Here is a 7111-nt window from a genome sequence, read left to right as displayed (position 1 = left end):
ACAACCTACACAGTGGGAGAAAATATTTGCAAATCATAAATTTCATAAGGGGTTAATGCCCCAAATCTATAAGGAACTAAAACAACTCAATAGCAGGACAACAAAGAACCCAATTAAAAAATCTGCAAAGGACTTGAAGAAACATTTATTATAAGAAGACATATAAGTGGCCAACAGATATATGAAAAGTCACTCCACGTTACTAATTATCAGAGCAATGCAAATTAAAATCACAATGAGATATCACCTCATACCTGTTAGAGTGGCTATTACCAAAAAGACAAAAGGTAAGTGTTGGCAAGGATATTGAGAAAGAGATACCTTTGTGCACTTCATGGAAACGTAAATTACTATAGCTATTACATAGAACGGTACGGAGGTTCAAAAAAAAAAAAAAAAAAAGCTACAAATAGCACTATCATATGATCCAGCAATCCCACTACTGGACATATATCCAAAGGAAATGAAATCAGTATGTCAAAGAGATATCTGTACTCCATATTTACTGAGACACTATTCACAATAAACAAGGAACGGTATCCGCCTAAGTGTCCATCAATAGATAAATGGATGAAGAAAATGTGGTACATATACACAATGGAATTGTTTTCAGTATTAAAAAGAGGATTATTTGCCACAACATGGATGAACCTGGAGGATGTTATGCTACCAGAAAAAAAGCCAGGCACATAAAGATGAATACTGCATGATCTCCCTCATCTGTGAAATCTAAAAAAGTTGATTCATACAAATAAGAGTAGAATGGTAGTTACTAGAGGCTAAGAGTTGGGAGGGTGGAGGAATAGGGAGATGTTGATCAAAGAATATAAAGTTGGCCGGTCATGGTGGCTCACACCTGTAATCCCAGCACTTTGGGAGGCTGAGGCGGGAATATCACGAGGTCAAGAGATCGAGACCATCCTGGCCAACATGGTGAAACCCTGTCTCTATTTAAAAAACAAAACAAAACAAAACAAAAAAAATTAGCTGGCCGTGGTGGTGCACACCCGTAGTCCCAGCGACTCAAGAGGCTGAGGCAGGAAAATAGCTTGAACCTGGGAGGCGGAAGTTGCAGTGAGCTGTGAGATCACTCCGCTGCACTACAGCGTGGGCGACAGAGGGAGACTCTGTCTCAAAAAAAAAAAAAAATAAAAAAAAAATATAAAGTTTCAGTTAGACAAAAAGAATGAGTTTTCCAGATCTACTGCATAGCATAGTGATCATAGTTCATAATATATATTACATTTCAAATATATATGTTAAGTATTCATCTCGCTGAAAGAATATATTTTGAAAGTTCTGACTACAAGAAAATAAGTATATTAATGTATATTAATTAGCTCCATATAATCATTCCACAATTTATACATATATGTAAACATCACATTGTATCCAATAAGTACATACAATTATTGTCAATTTAAAATTTACACAAAAAATCTTTAAAACAGAAATAGAAGAATTGGCTAAATTGGATAAAATAAAATATATTACTAAAATAAAAGTAACGCAATTTTTGTTATTTGAAGATTAAATGGCATTTTCCATTTTAAGCATTTAGCACAATGTCAATCACAAAGTAACAACTCAATAATTAACAACACAGATTTTTGTTTTTATTGCATTATTGTTAATATTATTTTAAAGTTAAAGAGAAAGAGTTCCACAAATTTTTTTCAAAAATCTTCAAATACATATCAATGAAGCATTAAGTTATTGGGCACAAGTTTTTGTTTTTTAATTTAACCATTATAATATCTCTTGAATTACCATATTCTTTCTATCTGCAGTGGTACATTTCACCACATCTTAACCCTTGAATATTATGATAGTTATTTAGTTGGATGCTGGCTTTACAAACAACGAGCTCACTCTCTACATAACTACCAAAATGATGTTTTTAAAGAAGAATAAGAGTCCAGACATAATTTTGTAGAGTAATTTTACCCTGCTCTTATCTGCTAAGTACAACTATAATCTCTCGGGGGAGAAAACACAAAATGAAGTCAAACAGTAACTCTAAAAATTAGAAATACATAGGTACACTGGTTAGGAACCCTGGGAGTGGAAAAGCAACATAAGGACAGGGCATCTTACTATCCTTCATCCCCCAAAAATGTAACCCTGGCCAATGCCTAGGAGGTTCATTCTCTCTTGGATCACATATGAGTTCTCTCAGCAATACCAGGCAAGTCCAGTACCACTGGCAAAGTGGGTTGACCTGGATCCACACTAAGAATAAACAGCCAGAGGAAGCATTGTCCTTCCCTGAAATGCTAGAGACTACCCTCCCTCACCGAGAGTAGCCAAGTGAACTAGTCAAAACAAGCTGCCATACCTGGAACATGACCTTTTACTTATAGACAGGAAAAGCTTTTTCCTTACCTTGAGACACTAGGTGATGCAGCATGGGGCAACCCCTCCTGCCCCATTGAGAAGAACCAGCAAAGACCAGGGAGAGTTTCAGCCTCACTAAATAAATCAAGCAGACCAAAACAGCAAGGCGAAACTCTAAAAATGAAACTATCTTTGAAACCACAGCCAAAAAAAAAAAAAAAAAAAAGTGCTGTGGAACTGCATGTTACAACTATACAGGGAGCTGCTTACTATAATAAAATATTTAAATAGGGCCTAGAATCTTCTAATATAATATCAAAAATGTTCAGGACATAATAAAAAAAGAAAAAAAATCTCAACACAGCAAGAACCAGGAATATTATAACTTGAATGAGATAAGTAATTTAATGTCGCTAACACTTAGTGAATCAAATGCTGGAATTATATGGCAAGAATTCTAAAGCAGTCATCAAAAACTTTTCTAGAAGCAATTACAAATTTCCTTGCAATAGCAAAAAAAGACTTTCTAATCTCAGCAAAGAAATAGAGGTTATGAAAAAGAACCAAATGTAAATAATAGAACTGAAAGATATGATAATAAAAATCTAAAAAACTTGCTGGATAGGTTCAGTGGTAGGTCATAGATAACAGAGGATAGGATCAGTTAACTTTAAAACAATCAACAGAACATATACAGTTTTCACAACAGAGAGGGAAAAGAGAGAATGCAACAGAGAGTGTGCACAGAGAGGATGTAAAAATAGAAGAAATAAAACTGCCCTTACTTACAGATGTCATGATTGTCTTCGTAGAAAACCCATGGCATCTATAAAAATGCTTCTAGAATGAATACGTGAGTTCAGCATGATTGCAAAATACAAGATCAATACACAAAAATCAGTCACTTTACTGTATAATACCAATGAACTTCGGTAGACCAAAATTAAAAACATAATACTATTTATAATCAGTCTAATGAAAATGAAGTACTTACTGAGGTATATACTTACTGAAACCTGTACAGAGTCTATATGTGGAAACTTATTAAATGCTGTTGAAAGAAATCAAAGGAAACCTAAACAAATATAGAAACGTAACATGTTCATAGATTTGAAAATTCAACATTGAAAAAAATGTGAATTCTCCCCAGATTGTTCTATGGGTTCAATGACAATTACTGTCAATATTCCAGTAAGAATTTTTTTTTTCTTTTTTTTTTTTGAGACAGAGTCTTGATCTATCGCCCAGGCTAGAGTGCAGTGGCACGATATGGCTCAATGCAACCTCCATCTCCTGAGTTTAAGCTATTCTCCTGCCTCAACCTCCTGAGTAGCTAGGATTACAGGTGCCTAGCTAATTTTTGTATTTTTAGTAGAGACGGGGTTTTACCATATTGGCCAGGCTGGTCTTGAACTCCTAACCTCATGATACACCCACCTCGGCCTCCCAAAGTGCTGGGATTACAAGCATGAGCCACCGCGCCCGGCCCCCAGTAAGAATTTTTACAGGCATAGACAAGCTCATTATACAATATACACAGAAAAAAACACAGCTCTAGAATAACTTTTTAGAAAATCTTTGTACAGAAAAATAAAACAGAAGAAATTACTCTATTTGATATAAAATCTTATTATAAAGTGACTGTAAACAAGGCACCATGATACTGACAGAGGGATTATAGATTAGTGGAACAAAATAGAGAACCCAGAAATACACCTACATAAATATACTTAACTAATTTTTGACAAAGATGCAAAAGCAATTCCAAGGAGGAAATATACCCTTTTCAACAAATGGTATTGAAGCAACTGGACATCCATAGGCAAGAAAATAAGCCTTGACCTAAATCTCAAGCCTTATACAAAAATTTATTCAAAATCAATCATAGATGTTAGTATAAAAGTATAAAACTTTTAGAAAAAAATATAGGAGACAGTCTTTAAAGTCTAAAGCTAGTGAAGAGTTGTTAGACTTGACATTAAGAGATGATCCATAAAAGGCAAAATTGATAACATGGACCCCACCAAAATTAAAAATTTTGCTTTGTGAGAGCTTGTGTGAAGAGGATGAAAAGACAATCTACACAATGGAAGAAAATACAAACCACATGTCTGAAAAAGGGCAGCTATTTAGAAGACAGAAAGAATTCTCAAAACTCAACGATGAAAAACAATTTAATTAGAAAATGGGCACAAAACATGAATAGACACTTCACTTAAGAGTGTGTACACATGACATATATGCACATGAAAAGATATGCAATGTCATCAGCCATTAGCAAAATGCAAAGTTAAACCACAGTGAGTGCTTGCTTCAGTAGCACATATGCTAAAATACTATGTAACAGAGATTAGTATAACTCCTGCACAAGGATAAAACACAAAGTCATAAACTGTCCCATATTTTGCATTCTTTTTCTAATGTTTACAGATAGGAAAACTGAGGCTCCAATAAGCAAAGTGACTTTCCCAACTAAGAGTCATTTCAGCTTTAAACTATGTCCAATTCCTCTTCCTCTTAACAAACAAAAACCACAATGAGGTATCACTGAGTATCTATCAGAAGAGGTATAATTAAGGCCAGGCGCAGTGTCTCACGCCCATAATCCCAGCACTTTGGGAGGCTGAGGCAGGTGGATAACCTGAGGTCAGGAGGTCGAGACCAGCTTGCCCAACATGGTGGAACCCTGTCTCTACTAAAAATATAAAAATTAGCCGGGCATGGTGGCAAGTGCCTGTAATCCCAGCTACTCAGGAGGCTGAGGAAGGAGAATTGCTTGAACCCGGGAGGTGGAGGTTGCAGTGAGCTGAGCCCATGCCACTGCACTCCAGCCTGGGCGACAGAGGGAGACTGTGTCTCAAAAAAAAAAAAAAAAAAAAAAAAAAAAATAGATATAATTAAAATACTGGAACGATGTGTGACTATATACTATTTAATTCTTTGTCTTCTTTTTTTTTTTTTTTTTTTTTTTTGAGATGGAGCCTCTCTCTGTCGCCCAGGCTAAAGACTCTCCTAAAATGGAAACTAATTTTCAGTCTGTTGGACAAACTACTAGTATGATTTGATATTTACAGATATTTTTACCACGCACTAGTAATAGAATAAACTAATACTTTCAGAATTTAGTGGTTGTTTTGCACTTAATGTATGAAGATAACATTGTACCAAATTATGCATTATTCATTGAGGAAAAAGAAGTCAACCAATATCCAATACATTTAAAATGTTTCATACTCTGAAATAATCCAATATGTTACATTTTGAATGTGGAAACTGTCAAAATACTGTTTCAAGCTGTTTCTTTTATCTTAGATTGATTTTACTCATTTTTATGCTCTGAATATTTTGTTTTCAATATACTAAAAAAGGATAGTACACTTTTATTGTTCATTTTAATCATGTGTATGTCTATGTCATGAGCTTGATCTAAAAGACATTTTAAGAACTACTAGAAGATGTTACAAAGTAATTTGAACATCACTGAAATTTATTTCTACTTTTGATATCAAAGGTCCAATTGTAACTATTTCATTTTCTCTTAATATTTATGAGGCAACTGTGGACAAATTTCAGTTCTTCACACACAATAGTAAAAAGATTTAGATAAAAGTTTTCGTTTTTCTCCATGGTTATTTGTTCATTAAATTTTTGCTAGTAGATGTTACTTTTTAGAGCAGTTTTAGATTTGAAGAAAAATGAAATAGAAAGTACAGAGTCTCCATGTACCCCCTGATTTCTCCCCTCATACGTAGTTTCCCCTATTATTAACGTTTAGTATTAGTGTAGTACATTTGGTACAATTGATGGGCTAATATTCATAGTAGTTACTAATCAAAATCCATAATTTATATTAGAGTTCACTCTGTGTTGTAAACTTACGGGTTTTGGTAGATGTATGACACATATTCACCGTTACAGTATTATACAGAACAGTTTCATTGCCCAGAAAATCCTCTGTACTTCACCTGTTAATCTCTCCTTTCCTTCCACTGCAGTCCTTAGAAACTATTGATCTTTTTACTACCTCCAGAGTTTTGTCATTCCACAATGTCATATAGTTGGAATTGTATAGTATGTAGCCTCTTCAGATTGATTGCTTTTTTTTTTTTTTTTTTTTTTTTTATGTTTTTTGAGACGAAGTTTCATTCTTGTTGCCCAGGCTGGAGCACAATGGTGTGGTCTCGGCTCACTGCAACCTCCGCCTCCCAGGTTCAAGTGATTCTCCTGCCTCAGCCTCCCAAGAACTAAGATTCCAGGCACCCACCACCACGCCCAGTCTAATTTTTGTATTTTTAGTAGAGATGGTGTTTCACCATGTTGGCCAGGTTGGTCTCAAACTCCTGACCTCAGCTTATCTGCCTGCCTTGGCCTCCCAAAGTGCTGGGATTACAGGCATGAGACATGGCACCCTGCAGATTGACTACTTTCAATTACTGATTTGTTTATATGGTTTCTCAATGTCTTTCGATGGCTTGATAGCTCATTGACATGTATCACTAAATAATATTTCATTATATGGATATACCACAGTTTGTTTATCCATTCTTTGTGTCTTTGTGTCTTTCACAAAGCATAAACTTTTCATTTTCATGAAGTTCATCTTATAATTTTTCCTTTAATTGATGATACTTTCAGTGTTGTACTTACAAAGTCATCTCCAAATCAAGATCCTCTATCTGTTCTCCTATATTGTTGCCTAGGAGTTTTATAGTTTTGCATTTTATTTTTAGGTCTATGATTCATTTTGAGTTAATTTTTGTGAAAAGTATAGGAT

The 7111-nt window shown here is 34.7% G+C and overlaps 1 non-coding gene across 1 annotated transcript; it reads left to right on the top strand.

Moving 5' to 3' along the window:
• The first annotated feature begins 4641 nt into the window (after positions 1–4641).
• On the top strand, positions 4642–4744 carry LOC112428232 (U6 spliceosomal RNA). Its single transcript, XR_003020182.1, has one exon. It is a non-coding gene; the product is annotated as a U6 spliceosomal RNA (small nuclear RNA).
• Positions 4745–7111: the final 2367 nt, after the last annotated feature.

Source organism: Macaca nemestrina, chromosome 5, assembly GCF_043159975.1.
Source record: "Macaca nemestrina isolate mMacNem1 chromosome 5, mMacNem.hap1, whole genome shotgun sequence".
In the NCBI taxonomy this organism is placed as follows: Eukaryota; Metazoa; Chordata; class Mammalia; order Primates; family Cercopithecidae; genus Macaca; species Macaca nemestrina.
The sequence above is the reverse complement of the archived record's forward strand: the minus strand, read 5'-3'. Positions and strand labels throughout refer to the sequence as shown.